This window comes from Chrysemys picta, chromosome 1 (assembly GCF_011386835.1).
Source record: "Chrysemys picta bellii isolate R12L10 chromosome 1, ASM1138683v2, whole genome shotgun sequence".
Lineage (NCBI taxonomy): Eukaryota > Metazoa > Chordata > Testudines > Emydidae > Chrysemys > Chrysemys picta.
The window spans coordinates 7,547,360-7,565,838 of record NC_088791.1 but is presented as its reverse complement, the minus strand read 5'-3'; the positions used below and the strand labels follow the sequence as shown (position 1 = coordinate 7,565,838).

Genomic DNA, 18,479 nt, shown 5'->3' with positions numbered 1-18,479 from the left:
TGATGGTAAAGTCATTAGGCCTAGCAAATATGAAAAATGTAGCTACATAGCTAGTACAGTGGGCAGAATGAAGAGAACTTAAATATGAGTGAATCTTATCGGTTAATCAGGGCAGCTACCACTGGAGAGATTAGACAGGCAGTAGATCAGGTGAAAAATGCTTTGGACAGGCAGCCAGAAGCACACCAATTGATACCACGATTTATTATGCGGTTAGGGAAAGAGATAGATCAAAGACCCATGACGGTGTTCTCCAGTGCAGATTACATGAAGCTTGGAGACTCACCCAGGGATTACCTGTTAAGGAGAATAACATGGGGATTATTGGCTGGAGAAATACAACCAGTGACTAATTCCAGGATGGAGGTCACCAGACATGTCACAGCTGATTGTCTGATGGCAGTTGATTTGAATCGGAGGGGATTTTGGAATGATGTGTTTGAGGGATTGGACAGAAATTTATTAGCTGTGTCTACTAATTTGATGAATCAAGCAGCCCTGGATGAGGGGTTAATTGTTATGGATGCACTGGATAGTATGCCAATGAATGATGAAAGCGGGAAGCCAGGTAGAAGGATTGAAACCCAGAGTACCTTTTGTTGAAGCAATAACATATTCAGATGAGAGTGCTTATAGATCAGGATACCGTGAGAGAGAAAGAGGTCAAGGTAGAGGACAAAACACCCCACCCCAAGGAGGTAGAGGACGGAATCATCAAAATGAGCCCCAGAAGGGAGCAGATGTGATTCAGAATATCACTTGGAGGTATTTGAAATTGAGGGGAGTCGATATGGATAAGTGGAATGGGAGCCATACTGATGAATTGATCAAAGAAATGCAAAGGATGGAAAAAGAAATGTTTAAGGAGCAGAAAAAGCTTGTAGCTGTGCAAACTGAGGATTCAGAGAAACCTGCTCTGTAGGGAAGCCCCGATGACAAGTTGCTCCCACTGGAAATGGGCCCTCAGGAGTGGGAGATGGTAACGAGATTACGATGGGATTCAAACGGGAGGCCTAGGACAACTGTCATTGTGGGAGATAATGGCCCCAAAGATGCCCTATTGGATAGTGGGGTGGGTGTAAATCTTGTAAACAGAGGTTGTGATTTGACTCGATATGTGTCAGAGATCATTACAGCAGCCTCCTTTATTGGGGCAGGAGTGACAGGAAAAAAGTATCCTTCAGTAGAAATAGCTATACCCAGAGAGAGTGGGGGATTTTTGTTGTAAAGAACAAATGCTCCAGATAGATCAGGCAGCTGAGCCAGTAATATTGCGGACTCCTTTTTTGAAGAGGAATCGGTTAGTTTTGGATTTAACTCATGGAATTCTGTGGTGTGTGCCCAGCTGGACCGAAAGTGTCCTGACACCCGGGTACATTCCAAGAACATGTGCTTCAGACACAGTGGAGAAGATTATATTGGATCAACAGGATATGGGTAAAGGAGTTGCCCGATGTATGGATTAAGAATAAAGCAGAATGCGGTAAAATCAAAGCGTGTATTAAAATTGTGGGGGACGAAATGCCACCACAGAGACCACATAAATCTCCTGTGCAAGCAGAGGCAGGAATTGAGAAAATAATTGAATCGTTAGAACAACAGGGAGTGACTGAAAAGGGGAAGTCCGCATACGATAGCCCAATTTGGCCCGTATTAAAAGCCTTAGGAGATTGGAGATTGACAGTGATTTTAGATAAATTAATAAAGCTCCCCCCCATGGCACCAATAGTAGTATGATGGCAAGAATACAGGGGTCCCCTAAATGGTTCTCTGTCATAGATTTGGCAAATTGTTTTTTCGCTATCCCATTGCATCCCAATTCTTGGGCCCGCTTTGCGTTTAGTTTAAGGGACAACAGTACTTTTTAAAAAGAATTCCCCAGGGCCCACACTGCACTCTGGCTATTGCGCACCACCAGGCGGTGCGAATGTTGGATTAATTATTCAAAGAGGATCGGGAGAAAGTCACCTCATATGTAGACGACATATTAGTGTGGGGGGACACTGAAGAGGAGGTGACTGCTGAGCGGACTAAAAAAGTGCTGAGACTCATCCAGGAAACGGGTTTCCAGGCTAATAAAGAGAGAGCCCAGCTAGTGCAGAGGAGAGTGAATTATTTCCCTAGGGGAACAAAGAATTCAGGTAGATCAACAAAAGGTGAAATCATTAATGAATTTACCAAGGCCAGAAGATTCTCACGTGTTGAGGTGATGTTAGGAGGGTTTAGCTATTTAAGGAAACACATCTGGAATGTTGCCGCTATAACTGGACCCTTGTGGCGTTTACTAAAAAAGAAAGTAGAATGGGAGTGGGAGCCCGAACAAGAAAACACTTTCTGTCATTTAAAACAAGTAATGCAGGAAATGGACAGAAAGTTAATACCAGTAGCATATGAGTCTAGAAGATTAACCCCTACGGAGCAGCAGTTTGGTATCTGTGAAAGAGAATGTTTAGCTGCTGTGTGGGCCATTGAAGCTTTTGCTTTGACTACTGGCACAACCTCTCACTCTTCCCTGAAGTATATTTTATCAGGGAAACTGCAGGGGAAAGGAGTATTGAATGCCAGGATGGCCCAAGGGACCTTGATGTTAACTAGCAGAGATGTTACTTAGGAGAATGACAAGCAATGATGTTACCGTATGCCCTCCTGAAGGAAGGAGAGGAGCATGAATGCCCACTTCCAGAAACCGAAGTTAGTTGAAGAAGCACCCCTGGTAGATGAAGTGTTAAGCCTCGGAGAAAAAGAGATTTGGTTTACAAGTGTGGCAACAACAGTGGGGAGACAGGACTATATGAAATAAGAGAGGTATAGGGGAATATATCATAGGTAGTATTGGTGATAGAGCTGGAGTTTTAAACTCATTTGATATTGAGACGTTACAAGGGAAAATGTCATCTTTGGGTAAGTTTTTGGGGGCTATACAGACACATGTGACACAAAATTTTGGTGCATTATCGGAACAAGGAATAAGAAGTGTGGAACTCCAGTTGAAACAAGCCCAAGCCTTGAAAATGTCTCTAAATGTAAATCTATTTGGTGTGTCTGAGATTGACAATAAAACTGTACTAGCAATACGATGTGTATAGACACAAATTTATGGCATACAATACATAGAGAGAATGGTTAATCTGTTAAGTAATGGGCAATGGCCTTTTGAGTGGTTCAAAGTGTGACATTGCACTCCATAATGTTTTATGGAAATGTGCTTCTGAGTATGAATATAATGTAACTGGAATATGCTTTATGCAAAAGGTCTCTTGTAAGGTATTACAAAGCTTATAATCTACTGAGTGTGTTCATCCTATTTGTATGAATGTATCATTCTTGTATCTGAAACTAGGAATGTGATGTATAACGCTGAGGTCCTATTGTAATTATGCAAAATGTGGGCCATTAATGGTGGTTTGGAAGCTTGATGGCTCCCATTGACTAGGACAATTGGTTGTAAATGGTCTGTTTACTTGCAAACCTTCCTGGGTGTGTGCAGCCAGTCTTGGAAGAATGGAGTCTGGGGTCTCATAGGACATGTGAATATGTCACCTGATACTGGAATCTATCTTAAACCTGGTGCTTTTCCATTTAGAAGGAGGGGTGTGGACCCAGAGAGACAAAGGATTCCCGCCTCGTGCCAAAGAGGTAAAAGGGGGGTGGAACAGAACAAAAAGTGTCCCAATCATGAGAACACCCGTGCTTTCCACCTAAGATGTCTGCTGGAACTAACAAGGATTGTACCAGGGGAAAGGATTGGGCCCAGACTAGGAAGGAGTCCAATCTGTGAAAGAAGCTTATTGGAACATCTCTGAGCATGAGATAGTACCTGAAATCAGTTTCAGGCTTAGACTTGCGTGTTTTGCTTTATTTTGGTTGGTGACTTGCTTTGTTCTGTCTGTCATTACTTGAAACCACTTAAATCCTACTTGTTATACTTAATAAAATCACTTTTGCTTATTAATTAACCCCGAGTAAGTGATTAATTCCTGGGGGAGCAAACAGTTGTGCATATCTCTCTATCAGTGTTATAGAGGGTGGACAGTTTATGAGTTTACCCTTTATAAGCTTTATACAGAGCAAAATTTGGATCCCATTGGGAACTGAGTGTCAGGGTGCTGGAGATAGGTGACCTGCTGAGCAGTTTTTGGTTAAAGTCTGCAGTTTGGGGGCATGGACCAGACCTGGGTCTGTGTTGCAGCAGGCTAGCGTGTCTGGCTCAACAAGGCAGGGTCTGGAGTCCCAAACTGGCAGGGAAAATGGGCTCAGAGGTAATTCCAGCATGTTAGGTGACAGGCCCAAGGGAGTCTCTGTGACCAAACCCCTCACACAAAGATCCTCATATATGGAATCAACGAATTGCAGTATGGAAGAAATATATGGAGTTTAATTGGGATCAAGCCACTCTGAGGGGAGAGTGGAAAGGCAGAATGCTGTTACACAACACAGGGACGCAAAGAAAAGCAGCAAAGGCCTGGGTGTTGTCAATAATTATTAATGAAAAGTTATAGCAAATAGAAGTAAGTGGGACACACTTCAGTCAAGAAGAAGATAATAAATTAGTAAAATTAACGAAACATTGTGAAGACTGGGGACGAAGTAAATGAGTTTGCCCACAACTAACTTGGTTCCTAGAGGGATGTCATTTGAACCATTCAAGCAGACAATGTACCATACAATATTTAGCCTCTAATGACACAAGAGTGTTCGATTTAGGCAACGGGTGTATTTGTGTGGTAACCGCTGAAAAACAGGTATTTTGGGGAAGTATGGCAGTAAAAGGCCCAATTGAGTCATGTAAATGTAATGTAACAGAGGTCATTATTAATCGAATTATTTACCGAGGTCCTCTTTTTAAAAAAAAAGGAAATTGGGAACCAAAAGATGTGGACTGGTCCTTTGATTTGGGAATACATTGGAAACAATAGGAAAAATTGATTGCCTGACTTTTTCGCTTTCATCAATATGGAAAAGATGTATCTAAGTCTGCTCAGCTGGGAAAAATAAACATTTTGATCCACAATGGTCAAATATTAAAATTGGAGAAAGAAGGGGAAGAATTGGCAATTTTTCATTGGTATGATGTTTTTAAAGGATGGTCTCTCAGTTTCACAGCTCTTCTAAATTTAATGCTACATTCTATTGTCATATTCTTTGTGTTAATGATTTTGTTAACCTTTATTATGCTATGTTTATATTGCTGAATAAGAAAGCGACAAGACGTTTTGGAGCAAGTGATATATATATATATATATATATATATATATATATATATAATTGAATTGCTTGCAAAATTATAAAGGGATACAATAATTATGGCATTAATCATGTATCAAGGGGGGGATGTTGGGATGGATATATATATATATATCCCATCAATATACATTGTGATTCATATATCCATGTAATATGGTATAGGTGACTGAGGCCTGGTATGAATGACGCATGCTTAACATGAATATGTGCATAGCATCCGAAGAAGTGGACTGTAGTCCACGAAAGCTTATGCTCTAATAAATTTGTTAGTCTCTAAGGTGCCACAAGTACTCCTGTTCTTCTTTTTATTTTAATTTTGGTTCGGTGTAGTCAAAAATGTTGACTGAAAATGAAATATTTCAATCTTTGTGTCCAACTGAGCAGCCATCGCGTCTCAAGGAAGTTATAATTCCAGTTCCCTCATGCTGCCTTTCTCCTTTACGTGCCTTACTCCCCAACTACACTGTCTACCATGATGCACCACAGTCTCTCCCTGTGACTGAGCCACCACAGTGCATCGTAAGACTCCCATCAGGCATGGACCATGGCAAGATATGTGTAACCCCTTTGGGGTTTAGAGAGCAGGGCCCTTTTAAATCTTTTTCCTAGGGGGAGGGTGAGCGTAAGAAAAAAGGAGGGAAATCCCAGGGGGTGGCGCTGGAGCTTAGAGGGCGAGGGAGAGCAGCCTGCAGGCCCTCCCAAAGGGAGCAGCAGAGAACCTGCCTGAAGCCTGGGAAGGACAGGGCGGCCGATCGGGGACACCCCAGGACAGGAGCCAGGAGGAGCACTATGGCAGGGAGGAATCGCCCGAGAAGGACAGACTGGAGCTGGACCCAGTATCACGGCTGCCCAGAGCTGCATGGGGCTGTGAGTACTGGGGCTTGGGACTCTGCATTGGGAACAAGGAGGGAGGCTGCAGCTAGTTAAATGGGGAGGTGGCCGCTCTGTGCGGCTTTGCAGAGAGCGGCAGAAGAGGGCACCGGAGGGGTTTGTTGGGGAAAGTTCACAGGCGCCGAAGACGACCAGGAGCACCCAAGACTGCGCTACCGCTGGGCCCGTGGGGCCTTGGCTTGGATGCAGGCCCTGTTCTACTGCTCCTCCTATATTTCCCCTTGCTGTGTTTCTCCTCTCATCCTTCTGTAAATAAATCTTTCCCTTGTTATATCCACTGTACTTTTCCTGTGGGTGGGTGTGTTCACTCTGGGGGGTTTGTAACAGGTGCCCCTGGGGTGGAAGAGATTTTTCTTGTTGCATTCCTGAGCGCGCCTTCTCTTGGCCAGAGCTGCCTGCAGACCAGACTCCATCTTGGCCATGAGGGCGCTAAAGTTGCATATGTAACTAGGAAAAAAGTTAACAACCTTCTTCGTAAACAGAGATTAACTTTATTCTTGGCCACTGCTGCTATCTAAATATCCAGATTGTTGTCAGATGCTACCGGTGTGGTGCTCTGCTTTCTCCTATGTTGATATCACTCGGCTGCGTGCGTCTGTTCCCTCTGTGTGCTGCCCCAGCCTTGCGCAAATAGCTGACACAGCAAACCCGACGAGAACCCCCAATAACCACAGAGTCTAGTAAGATGCAAAGTCACGTCGACTAGGTTTATTGCGACCTTGGACACAATTGCAGTTCCCTGTAGGTTTCTTAGCCTAATTCAGGGCATACTATGAGAAAGTGCCTCTTGGCAAGGACCCGGCTCAGTGGCGGGACTTTCTACTGCCCCCGTGGCCAGACAAAGACACCACCCCAGGGATACATTCTTATACACAGGTACAAACAAGTTACACATCACTCCTGACGTATTGAGATGCAACCCCTCTACGTAGCAAGGTACAACCCCTCTACGTAGTAAGGTGCCGCCTCTCACCTTGTACATGTTGGTTCGATCAAAACAACTCTATCCATCATTTTACCCTTTTGCCCCTGTCATTGGGATGGGTCGGCCTGTTCCATGTTATCTGTGGAATGTTCCCGTATGGTATGTCTTGGTACCATGTTTATACTTTAACTTTGCTAGGTGAATATATATTTATGCAACATCAGCCCTTTCCTTGCCAGCTTCTGTGAGCAGGGCCTGCCTCTGGCTCACTGCTTAACTTTGCTTTATGTTAGCGAAGTCTTGACCATTACTTTAGTTCAGGCCTCAGGCCTCATACTGGGCCTTTATCAGGGCCTTCACTTACTATACAAGGTTTCTTCAGCAAGGGCCAACCAAAGGAAGGGATTGACAGACTCAGTACTTCCCTACTTGATCTTACCAGCCTGGCAGGACACGGGTCAAGTCGGCAACTCATAGCTCAGAGCTCCCCAAGCACCTCTAGCTCCTCCATGAATAACAGAGGCTTATGGTCAAACAGCCAAGATTCACATTTGTCTGTACCAGACATGACTTTGCCGCCACAGAGATCATAAGTCTGGTCAGATTCTCTTTTCAATAAAGAAAATAGACAGCTCCTCACAACAAGAAACATTCAACTGTTTCTGAACAAAGTTCAAGTTTGTTCAAGTTTGTGAACTGGCTCCCAGGCTTGAGGGGAGGGGGAACAGTGAACCGCCCCCCCAGCACTTGCCGGCGGTACAGCTGGGAGCCAGGGGAGCGGAGCAGGCTGGGGCCGGGTCGCTCCACTTACCATGCGGTGAGTGCAGGGTCGGGCCTGGCTGCAGTCTTCAGGGGGCTGGGGGGTGGGATGGAGCAGGGGCAGGGGCCATGGGGGAGACCCGGAGCAGGGGCTGGAGCAGGCGCCAAGTGAGACCCAGAAGCAGAAGGACTCGGAAGTGGCGCCGAGTGAGTATGAAAATTAAAAAGGCCGCTCCCCTTGCTCCCCCCTAGCTACGCTACTGATTCTGAGGCCCGGTGATTGCAAGTGTGTTGAATAGGACTTAGACAAAAACTAGGTCACTTTATAGCCCCAGAACAGTATCATTTTCAAAGGGGTGCGTGGCGGAATATACAAACCCCACACAGGCCGGGAAAGGGTTAATAAGCTGACGTGTGCTCAGTCAGCCCCACCCTGCTACACCCTGCAAGCAGTGTCAGGCTTGGAAGGAGGGGTTAAGAGGGGTCAGTTGGGGGGGCTGGTGGGGAGGGTGAGCAGACCTCATTCTGTGAGAGGAGCCTGGCTGGGGCCAGAAACAGCTCAAGGCATTGCGGCCTACCCGGGGGAAGGTAGGCCTGAGGCAGGCCGGCGGTTGTGTTGTGCTAGCAGTGCCTTGCTCGTTGGCATTGAGCACTACTGCTGAAGGCGGTGTTGGGCCTGAAGGGGGCGATAGCCAAATAAAACCCATTAGTCCTGTGCACCTGACCAAGGAGTCAGCTGTGGTTGGCCATGAACCTAGAAGCGACCCTGTCATTGGGCACAGTCAGTTTCTCTGGGTCCTAAATGATGGTTTGGGATAAGAAAGGGGGTTTGTGTAACTCCGTATGAAGAGCAATTGTTCAAATTATTAATTTAAAGAACACTTTTTTTGGGGGGTGGAAGGGCATGACTTGAATCCCTCACCGTTGTATTGCTTCATAAACACAACAGCCTGGCGCGAGGGCTGGCAGAAACTGAAAGGAATTCTTAAGTGACAGAGAAAAATCCATCCAAATGGAACGCAAGTGGCAAAGTTTACATCTAAGGGTACGTCCAGACTATCCGCCGTATCGGCGGGTAGCGATCGATTTATCGGGGATTGATATATTGCGTCTCGTTAAGACGCGATATATCGATCCTCAAACGCACTCCCTGTTGACCCTGGAACTCCATCGGAGTGAGCAGCAGTAGCGGAGTCGACGGGGGAGCCGCGGCCGTCAATCCCGCGCCGTGAGGACGGGAGGTAAGTTGGAATAAGATATGTCGACTTCAGCTACGGTATTCCCGTAGCTGAAGTTGCATATCTTACATCGACACCCCCCCCCCCAGTGTAGACCAGGCCTAAGATAAACTAGAGAACAAGTAGTGTTTTCTCTGAATAGTCTTCCAGTGTTAACCCTCTAAGGTGGGATCTGAATCGGTATTTTGCTTAGCACAATGAATTCCGGGTCTGTGATTGGAGCTTCTAGGACCGGTCCAACCGCAAAATAAATAATAAAAGAACAAGGTGATTTTTAACTTGTTAGTGGGCATACAACATGGCACCAATTTATGCGGAAACCTTTGGTAAAGAGAAGAGAGGTAGTTATAGCAATTTGTGGACAGCAAATCATGTTCCAGCTCGGGCCACCACTGCACCGTTTTATAAGGGGCAGTCGTGCATCTTATTTGTCTATAGGAATTCAGGTAGCACCTATATAATATATCCATTATTAACCCTATGGATTTAGGGGACTCAGAATTTAATGTGTCTAGATATCCCTCTTTTATCAAGGGTGAGTGACTTCATTTACCCTGGGGAAAGGTAATGAACATAGTGAAGTACCTGGATGTGTATCTAGATCAGGGGGTTTAACCATTTTTCATTTGTGGACCCCTAACAAATTTTGAATGGCAGCGTGGACCCTTTTGGAAATCTTAGACATAGTCTGTGGACCCTAAGGGGTCTGTAGACCACAGGTTGAAAACCATTGTTCTATGGTAACATCAACGTTTTTTGGACCTCTTAGACATAGTCTGCGTACCACAGGTTGAAAACCACTGACCTAGGTGAAGGGGAAGAAATCGAATTCCAGTTCTGTGCACTGTCAACTCCCTGCAGCGGGTGTGCTGACTTGAGCAGAACCAGTTCCAAAATGTGCATTGCAAAGACCGTGACTATTTCAGGAGCTGTCTGTAGGGCAGGAATAATTGGCGTGTGTGCCGCTCTGCCTGCAGCATATTCATATCTGCTGCCACACGTCCCAGGGTTTACACTTCTTGTCATAGTATGTTTATTATCTTTTGCAGAATGCGCTTCATTCCTTGCACTGGGTGACTCATACCCTCAAAAGGAAGTAGTCTCGGCACATGTAACTATGTGCTGAGATGTTGGCAAAGCGACAAAGAAGTTATGCCAGTCATCTTAACCACAGGCCAATAAACCCACTCTATTACATTCCTCCACCACCACCACCATATTCTCTATAGTCTATTTTACCTAACAGCTGCTTGAATCCTTTCTCTGGCACTGTGGTATTTTGTACATCTCCTTTTGTAAAGTGAGATTACCTTGAGTCATGCTGTACAAGGCTCAGAGGGGGAGACCCTATAGCCCAGACATTACAACGGCCAATACTATGTAAAATAGCTTTCCTCCACCGAGCTGTAAGGTGGTGATTTTAAGGAAGGCCTGGGACCTGCCAGATCTATAAGCAGATTCTGGGTCCCAACGTTTTCACAAGTGGCTGCCTAACGTTAGTCACTTAAATCTATATTTACACACCTAAATAAACAGCCCAATTTTCACTAGTGCTGCCTGAGTCGACTGAACTTCCTATTGGCTTCAGTGGGACTTGTGACTGGGCCTCACCTCTGAAAATCAGGCCTATGTGGTGTGTAAACACAGTCACCCAGGCTTACAAATGTTAGCCCCTAGACCCGGCTCTAGCAGATCAACTGAGCACATGCAGTATATCCTGTAGTGGTCGTTTCGGCTGATTCCCTGAAAACAGAGTTGTCATGTCAGCCCCCGTGTATTGACAGTCACATGAAAGATCCCACAACACTCCCTGTATGAGAGAGAAGGGTTTGCGCCGATATCCTGGGCCAAAACTTCACTCAGCCATGCAACACGGTGCGCCAGTTGCTCCCCAAGCTTAGCTGGTAGGTGTGTAGTTCGTCAAGTGCTCTCGAATGAGCCACAGTGATGAGCCAAACCCTGCATCTTGGCAGGGGGTAGATTAGATGACCCTTGCGGGCCCTTCTAACTCCTTTTGGAGTGACAATAGAGTTAACTACAAGACAAGGCTGACTTTGCTCAAAGTCATAGAATATCAGGGTTGGAAGGGCCCTCAGCTAGTCCAACCCGCTGCTCAAAGCAGGACCTAATCCCCAAGATAATCATCCAACCAATTTTTGCCCCATATCCCTAAATGGCCCCCTCAAGGGTTGAGCTCACAACGCTGGGTTTAGCAGGCCAATGCTCAAACCACTGAGCTATCCCTCCCCCCTGGCAAGGTGCTAGGGGGCTGGCAGGGAAGATGGGCTGGGACAGCTTCTGAGAAACGGCTTGTTGTAGATTAACAAGCTGGAGGATTGCGCAAAGCTTTATCTATGGGAGGGGTGATGCATTTGAGATTAAAACCAAGATAGTGCTGAGGCGGGCCCCTGGGGTGCCGGACAGGTGCAAAGAGTAATTTGTTTGGCAGCAAGGAGTGTTAACATGAGAGGAAAGGTCTTGTTTTTTTGATATTTGCTCTTGTCGTTGAGCTGTGACGCACTCTGTTGCCCCTCAGAGTGAATCATGCTCTGTTTGCCATACCAATAGTCTCTGTCATTAAGTCTGTCATTCACCACTGTGTACTGCAGAATCACTTTACCCAGTAGCTCGCCCAGGGTAATATGCTTTCCCTGCCCTGGAGGCATGTGAATGAGGCATGTAGCAATCTAGCAGCCAACAAGAGAAGCAGCTGTTGCACAGTGGATAACCTTGCAGAACTGAATCCTTAAACTGCTAGCATTCTACCCCCTCGTGCCCCCTCCAAACCTCTGAAAGCAATCCAAATCAGGGCTGGCTTTAGGGCGATTCCCCCGATTCCCCGGAATCGGGCCCCGCGCCTTAGGCACCTTTTAAATTTTTTTTTACTCACCCGGCGGTGGCACCTCGGTGGTGGGGGGGTCTGCTCCGGGTCTTCGGTGGCACTTCAGCGGCGGGAGGTCCACTCTGGGTCTTCAGCGGCATTTTGGCGGCGGGGGGGGAGGGCATCCTTCAGTGCCGCTGAAGACCCGGAGCAGACCCCTGCCGCCGAAGTGCTGCCGAAGACCTGGACCGCCGCTGGGTATTCGAATCGGGTCCCGCAGCTCCTAAAGCCGGCCCTGATCCAAATGACTGCTTAGGAGGACGGTGTCATAAGCACCCAGGGATCTAAAAATGTTCAAAGGACTAGGCAAGCCTGCTGGAGTAAAGGGATGCGCCCATTTATATTGGTCGAGACGTGTCTCTGTTGTGTAGAGGGGATTGCATCAGGTTGGGCGATCAAGGGGAGGATTGCTGCAGCTGGAAATCTGGCTGTGTGAAAATGTCACCCACTTTCTCAGGGGATCAACTTAGGCATCAGCAGAGGCCTTAGCGTTTCACTCCCAGCCACTCGCAGTCCTGTGCAGTTTTGTTGCCTCGGAACTAATAGTGGGGGTGGTTTTGTAACCCCACAAAATAAAAACAGTCCTTTGAAACCGTTAAACAGACGTGGCAGGTGCTGTCCCTGTAGAGCAGTGGTTCCCAAACTTAAACAGCCTGCGAAAGCTCTTTCACTAAATTGTGAAATCTTATGAACCCCCTCCTAAAAATGAATATTTCCAGGGATTTAAGTTTAAATTTCCTCAGCGTGATGGATGTGCTTGCTTGCTCTGTATAGCTCCTGGAAGTCCGGAACCACTGGAGAAAGATAAAGTCTCAGGTCTGGTTCGGCATCAAATCTGTTTCTGTATTTGGTTTTCAGATGTGCATACAAGGAAAACGCTTTCTCGCATAAGTATGTTGTTGAAAATGGTAACAAAACTGCAGCAGCTTTTTCTGCCAGAAGGGGGTACTCGTTTCTTAAACTCAGCCAAAAGTTGATCAATGACAGATTTCTGAAACTCCTTTTCAGTTTGTAATCACAGGAGATCTCAATCAATTTCTCTTTTTCCTCAGTGTTCAATATCTGTGTTGAGAAAGTGGTATCATCAAAAGGGTTGTTAATCCAGTCATTTTTGCCTGACATAGCTGGAAAGTATTCCCTGAAAGTTGTGCGAAGTCCTTTTAGGTGTGCAATTATATTGGTTTTAGTGCACTGATCCAACTGAAGTTTATGTTCTGCCAGGAAGTCATGAAGATTACTGAAACACTCAGTTTGGTTGTTTTCCAAACAACTTTCCCAGAACTGTAACTTCTTTTTCATGGATTCAACTCGCTCTTGCACGTTGAAAACTGTTATATTGAGGCCTTGAAGAGATAAATTTAGGTAATTAATTCTTGAGAAAATATCTGCTAAATAAGCTATGCTCTGAAGCCAGACATTGTTTTCTATACAGCTGGCAAGGTGGAAAGGGTGGCTGTTGAAAAAAACTAGGATTTCCGTTCTAACCTCAAACAAGCGCATAAGGATTTTGCCCCGTGAGAGCTATCTAACTTCGGTGTGGGTCAACAGACAATTGTGTATACTACCCATTTCTTTACAAAGTATGTGAAATGTTCTGGAATTTGTTGGCCGTGATTTTATGAAATTCACCATTTTCACTGCATTGTCCAGGACTTCCTTCAGTCCCTCAGGCATGCATTTTGTTGCGAGTGCTTGTCTATGTATGCTGCAATGAGTCCAAGAGAGACTTTTGATGCAACCTTTTTTGTTCGAGCTACAAATCCAGGATACTTCCTCGTCATTGATGTGGCCACATCAGTGCAAATGCCTAGTCAATGAGACCAATCTATTTCCTTTTCTTGAAAATATGCATTAGTCAGATTGAAGATATCTTCTCCAGTTGTATGTTCTTCCAATGGTCAGCAAAACAACAAGTCTTTTTCAACCATACCTTCATTCACATAAAATACAAACAGTAGCAAAATAGCTAGATAAGCTACATTAGTTGATTCATCCAACTGTATAGGATAATATGGACTATTTTTCACTCTATGTACAATTGTGGTCTCTACATTATTTGACATGTCATTAATTCTTCGTGACAGCATATTATTGGACAAAGGTACCATGTCAATCCTTTTTGCAGCCTTTTCTCCGAGCATGCAATGAACTACGTCTTTTATACATGGACCAATCAAGCTCTCTGCTATGGTATGGGCTTCGGCTATTCGGTAGCTCATACGATATGACGCTTGAAGTGCATTTTCATTATCAGAACTTGCTTTGGATATAAAACTGGTAATGTCACTTTTCCTCTCAGCTAATTTTTGCTTGAAAAAATCAACAGGCTTGTCGCGTTGTGCAGGATGCCTGGTTTCTAAATGGCGCCGAAACAGAGAAGGTTTGAGGTTGCTGTTTGCTAGAACATCACCACAAATCACACACAGTGGTTTTGGACGTTCTTGATCATCAGTGCATGTGTCATAACTATAAAGGGAAGGGTAACAGCCCTCCTGGGTACAGTATTATAAAATCCCTCCTGGCCAGAGACTCCAAAATCCTTTTACCTGTAAAGGGTTAAGAAGCTCAGGTAACCTGGCTGACACCTGACCCAAAGGACCAATAAGGTACTTTCAAATCTTGGGTGGGGGAAGGCTTTTGTGTGTGCTCTTTGTTTGGGAAGTCGTTCGCTCTTGGGACTGAGAGGGACCAGACATCAATCCAGGTTCTCCACATCTTTCTGAACAAGTCTCTCATATTTCAAACTTGTAAGTAAATAGCCAGGCAAGGCGTGTTAGTTTTCCTTTGTTTTCTCAACTTGCAAATGTACCTTTTACTAGAGTGTTTATCTTTGTTTGCTATACTTTGAACCTGAGGCTAGAGGGAGGTCCTCTGAGCTCTTTAAGTTTGATTACCCTGTAAAGTTATTTTCCATACTGATTTTACAGAGATGATTTTTACCTTTTTCTTTAATTAAAAGCCTTCTTTTTAAGAACCTGATTGATTTTTCTTTGTTTTTAGATCCAAGGGGGTTGGATCTGTATTCACCAGGAGTTGGTGAAAGGAAGGAGGGGGGATGGTTAATTTCTCCTTGTTTTAAGATCCAAGGGGTTTGGATCTGTATTCACCAGGGAATTGGTGAAGAGTTTCTCAAGGCTTCCCAGGGAAGGGAATCCACTTGGGAATGGTGGCAGCGGACCAGATCTAAGCTGGTAGTTAAGCTTAGAAGTTTTCATGCAGGCCCCCACATTTGTACCCTAAAGTTCAGAGTGGGGAAGCAGCCTTGACAGCATGTAAAGCCATATTTTATATAATCATCGTCATATTTTCTTTTCTTTATAAGTGACTTTCCAGGGCCATCATGATCATTAGACGTAGATTTTCCACACTGTGGACTTGAGGAAACACTAGCTGATTCTTGCATTTTTACACTTTCCTTTTTCAGCCACTTATCCATTGAACTTGTGTACAAAAGGTCTAATAAAAATAACACAGAGAGACTGCTAACAACCAACAAACTAGAAAATGAGAAGATTCACTCAAGTCTCACTGAAGCAAAACAGCACTCATAGACTTTAAGGTCAGAAGGGACCATTATGATCATCCAGTCTGACCTCCTGCACAACGCAGGCCACAGAATCTCACCCACCCACTCCTGTAACAAACCCCTAACCTATGCCTGAGTTATTGCAGTCCTCAAATCGTGGTTTAAAGACCTCAAGGTGCAGAGAATCCTCCAGCAAGTGATCCATGCCCCACGCTGCAGAGGAAGGCGAAAAACATCCAGGGCCTCTGCCAATCTGCCCTGGAGGAAAATTCCTTCCCGACCCCAAATATGGCCATCAGTTAAACCCTGAGCATGTGGGCAAGACTCACCAGCCAGCACCCAGGAAAGAATTCTCTGTAGTAACTCAGATCCCACCCCATCTAACATCCCATCACAGGCCATTGGGCATATTTACCTGCTAATAATCAAAGATCAATTAATTGCCAAAATTAGGCTATCCCATCATACCATCCCCTCCATAAACTTATCAAGCTGAGTCTTGAAGCCAGATATGTCTTTTGCCCCCACTGCTCCCCTTGGAAGGCTGTTCCAGAACTTCACTCCTCTGATGGTTAGAAACCTTCATCTAATTTCAAGTCTAAACTTCCTGATGTCCAGTTTATATTCATTTGTTCTTGTGTCCACATTGGTACTAAGCTTGAATAATTCCTCTCCCTCCCTGATATTTATCCCTCTGATATATTTATAAAGCGCAATCATATCTCCCCTCAGCCTTCTTTTGCTTAGGCTAAACAAGCCAAGCTCTGTGAGTCTCCTTTCATAAGACAGGTTTTCCATTCCTCGGATCATCCTAGTAGCCCTTCTCTGTACCTGTTCCAGTTTGAATTCATCCTTCTTAAACATGGGAGACCAGAACTGCACACAATATTCCAGATGAGGTCTCACCAGTGCCTTGTATAACGGTACTAACACCTCCTTATCTTTACTGGAAATACCTCGCCTGATCCATCCCAAGACTGCATTAGCTTTTTTAATGGCCATATCACATTGGCGGCTCGTAGTCATCCTGTGATCAACCAATACTCCGAGGTCCTTCTCCTCCTCTGTTACTTCCAACTGACGTGTCCCCAATTTATAACCAGAATTCTTGTTATTAATCCCTAAATGCATGACCTTGCACTTTTCACTATTAAATTTCATCCTATTACTATTACTCCAGTTTACAAGGTCATCCAGATCTTCCTGTATGATATCCCTGTCCTTCTCTGTATTAGCAATACCTCCCAGCTTTGTGTCATCCGCAAACTTTATTGACACATTCCCACTTTTTGTGCCAAGGTCAGTAATAAAAAGATTAAATAAGATTGGTCCCAAAACCGATCCCTGAGAAACTCCACTAGTAACCTCCTTCCAGCCTGACAGTTCCCCTTTCAGTATGACCCGTTGTAGTCTCCCCTTTAACCAGTTCCTTATCCACCTTTAATTTTCATATTGATCCCCATCTTTTCCAATTTAGCTAATAATTCTCCATGTGGAACCGTATCAAATGCCTTACTGAAATCGAGGTAAATTAGATCCACTGCATTTCCTTTGTCTAAAAAATCTGTTACCTTCTCAAAGAAGGAGATCGAGATCAGGTTGGTTTGGCACGATCTACCTTTTGTAAAACCATGTTGTATTTTGTCCCAATTACCATTGACCTCAATGTCCTTAACTACTTTCTCCTTCAAAATTTTTTCCAAGACCTTGCATACTACAGATGTCAAACTAATAGGCCTATAGTTACTCGGATCACTTTTTTTTCCCTTTCTCCGGAGAGAATGACAATTACTGAGGCACCTTAACACTGCTACACTGGCTACAACGTGCTTCCGGCCGGTTTGGCTCGCAAACAGCTTTTCTTCCGCCATGAGGTCCGTCCGTATGAGGGTGCCCTGCAAGGGACAAATTAGCTTGGACCACCCCCCATGTACAGCGTGGCCCCTGCTCACTCAGCCCTAGATGCCAACTTCACCTGTCTAACAAGGACAGGGGTCCGAGCTGTCACCTGTATGTCTGGGGTCTCAGCTGCCGCCCTGCCCACCACAGGGCTCAGGTTACTGGCCCCGCACTAGGGTCTGGGCTGTAGAGCAAACTTAGATCTCCAGTAACTCAAGCAATTTAAACTCGTGCAAAAGCTCATTTTGACAGGGCTGCAGGCAGTTCCCAGGAACAATAGAGTTTATTCTATCCTATTATTAATCACTAAACCCAATTTCTCCCTTTTCCTTAACATTTAATGTGATTTCAGCATTTTATGCAGTTATCACTCCAAGAATGTTACTAAACCGGGGGGGGGGGGGGGGGGGGGGCTTCTATTTTTTTCTTTTAAGTAGCTCAAGCTACCAGGAAAGAGCTAAAGGCTTTTCATTTGAGAATTCTTAGACCATCAGGATTCAAAGGGTTAATGCCCTAAAAAGGTACTAACAAGGCATTACATGTAACAAGCTCTAGACCAGGGGTGGGCAAACTTTTTGGCCCGAGGGCCACATCGGCGTTGCAAAACTGTACAGAGGGCTGGGTAGGGAAGGCTGTGCCTGGCCCTTGCCCCCTCCCACTTCCCGCCCTCTGACTGCCTCATGGCGGGCCAAGAACGGTCACGAAATTAACAATTCAGAGATATTCAAATTTAATAAAGATACATTTTAGTGGAAATAAACATAAAGCCTTACTTATTATTATAAATATACCATCATAACAATGTATTACAATAATTAAACCAAACTTAACGCCTTTCCGCACCCCCTTTGATTAATGTGAACAATGCAGCTGGTCACCCTTTTTTACAATGGCATCAAAGTCCGGTGTAATTCTTGTGGAAATCCGCACTACCGAGCTGAGATGCTGATCAGTTAACTGGAATCTGTAGCGAGATTTGTTGTAATTCAGCAGGGAAAATGTTTGTTCGCACACATAGGTGGAGCCAAACAAAACAAGGATTTTCTGTGCCACCTTGCAGATATTTGGGAACTTTGTTTCACTCATGGAGGCATAAAACTCATCCAGTTTTTCAGA

General features: G+C 44.9%; 1 long non-coding RNA gene across 1 annotated transcript in view; it reads left to right on the top strand.

Annotated features, from left to right (window-relative positions):
- Window positions 1–5,237: 5,237 nt before the first annotated feature.
- The window catches only part of LOC135972807 (uncharacterized), a 348,625-nt gene continuing 335,383 nt past the window's right edge, over window positions 5,238–18,479 (top strand). The window contains exon 1 of the long non-coding RNA XR_010589333.1: window positions 5,238–6,111. This is a non-coding gene — a long non-coding RNA (uncharacterized LOC135972807). The remainder of the gene's footprint in view (window positions 6,112–18,479) is intronic.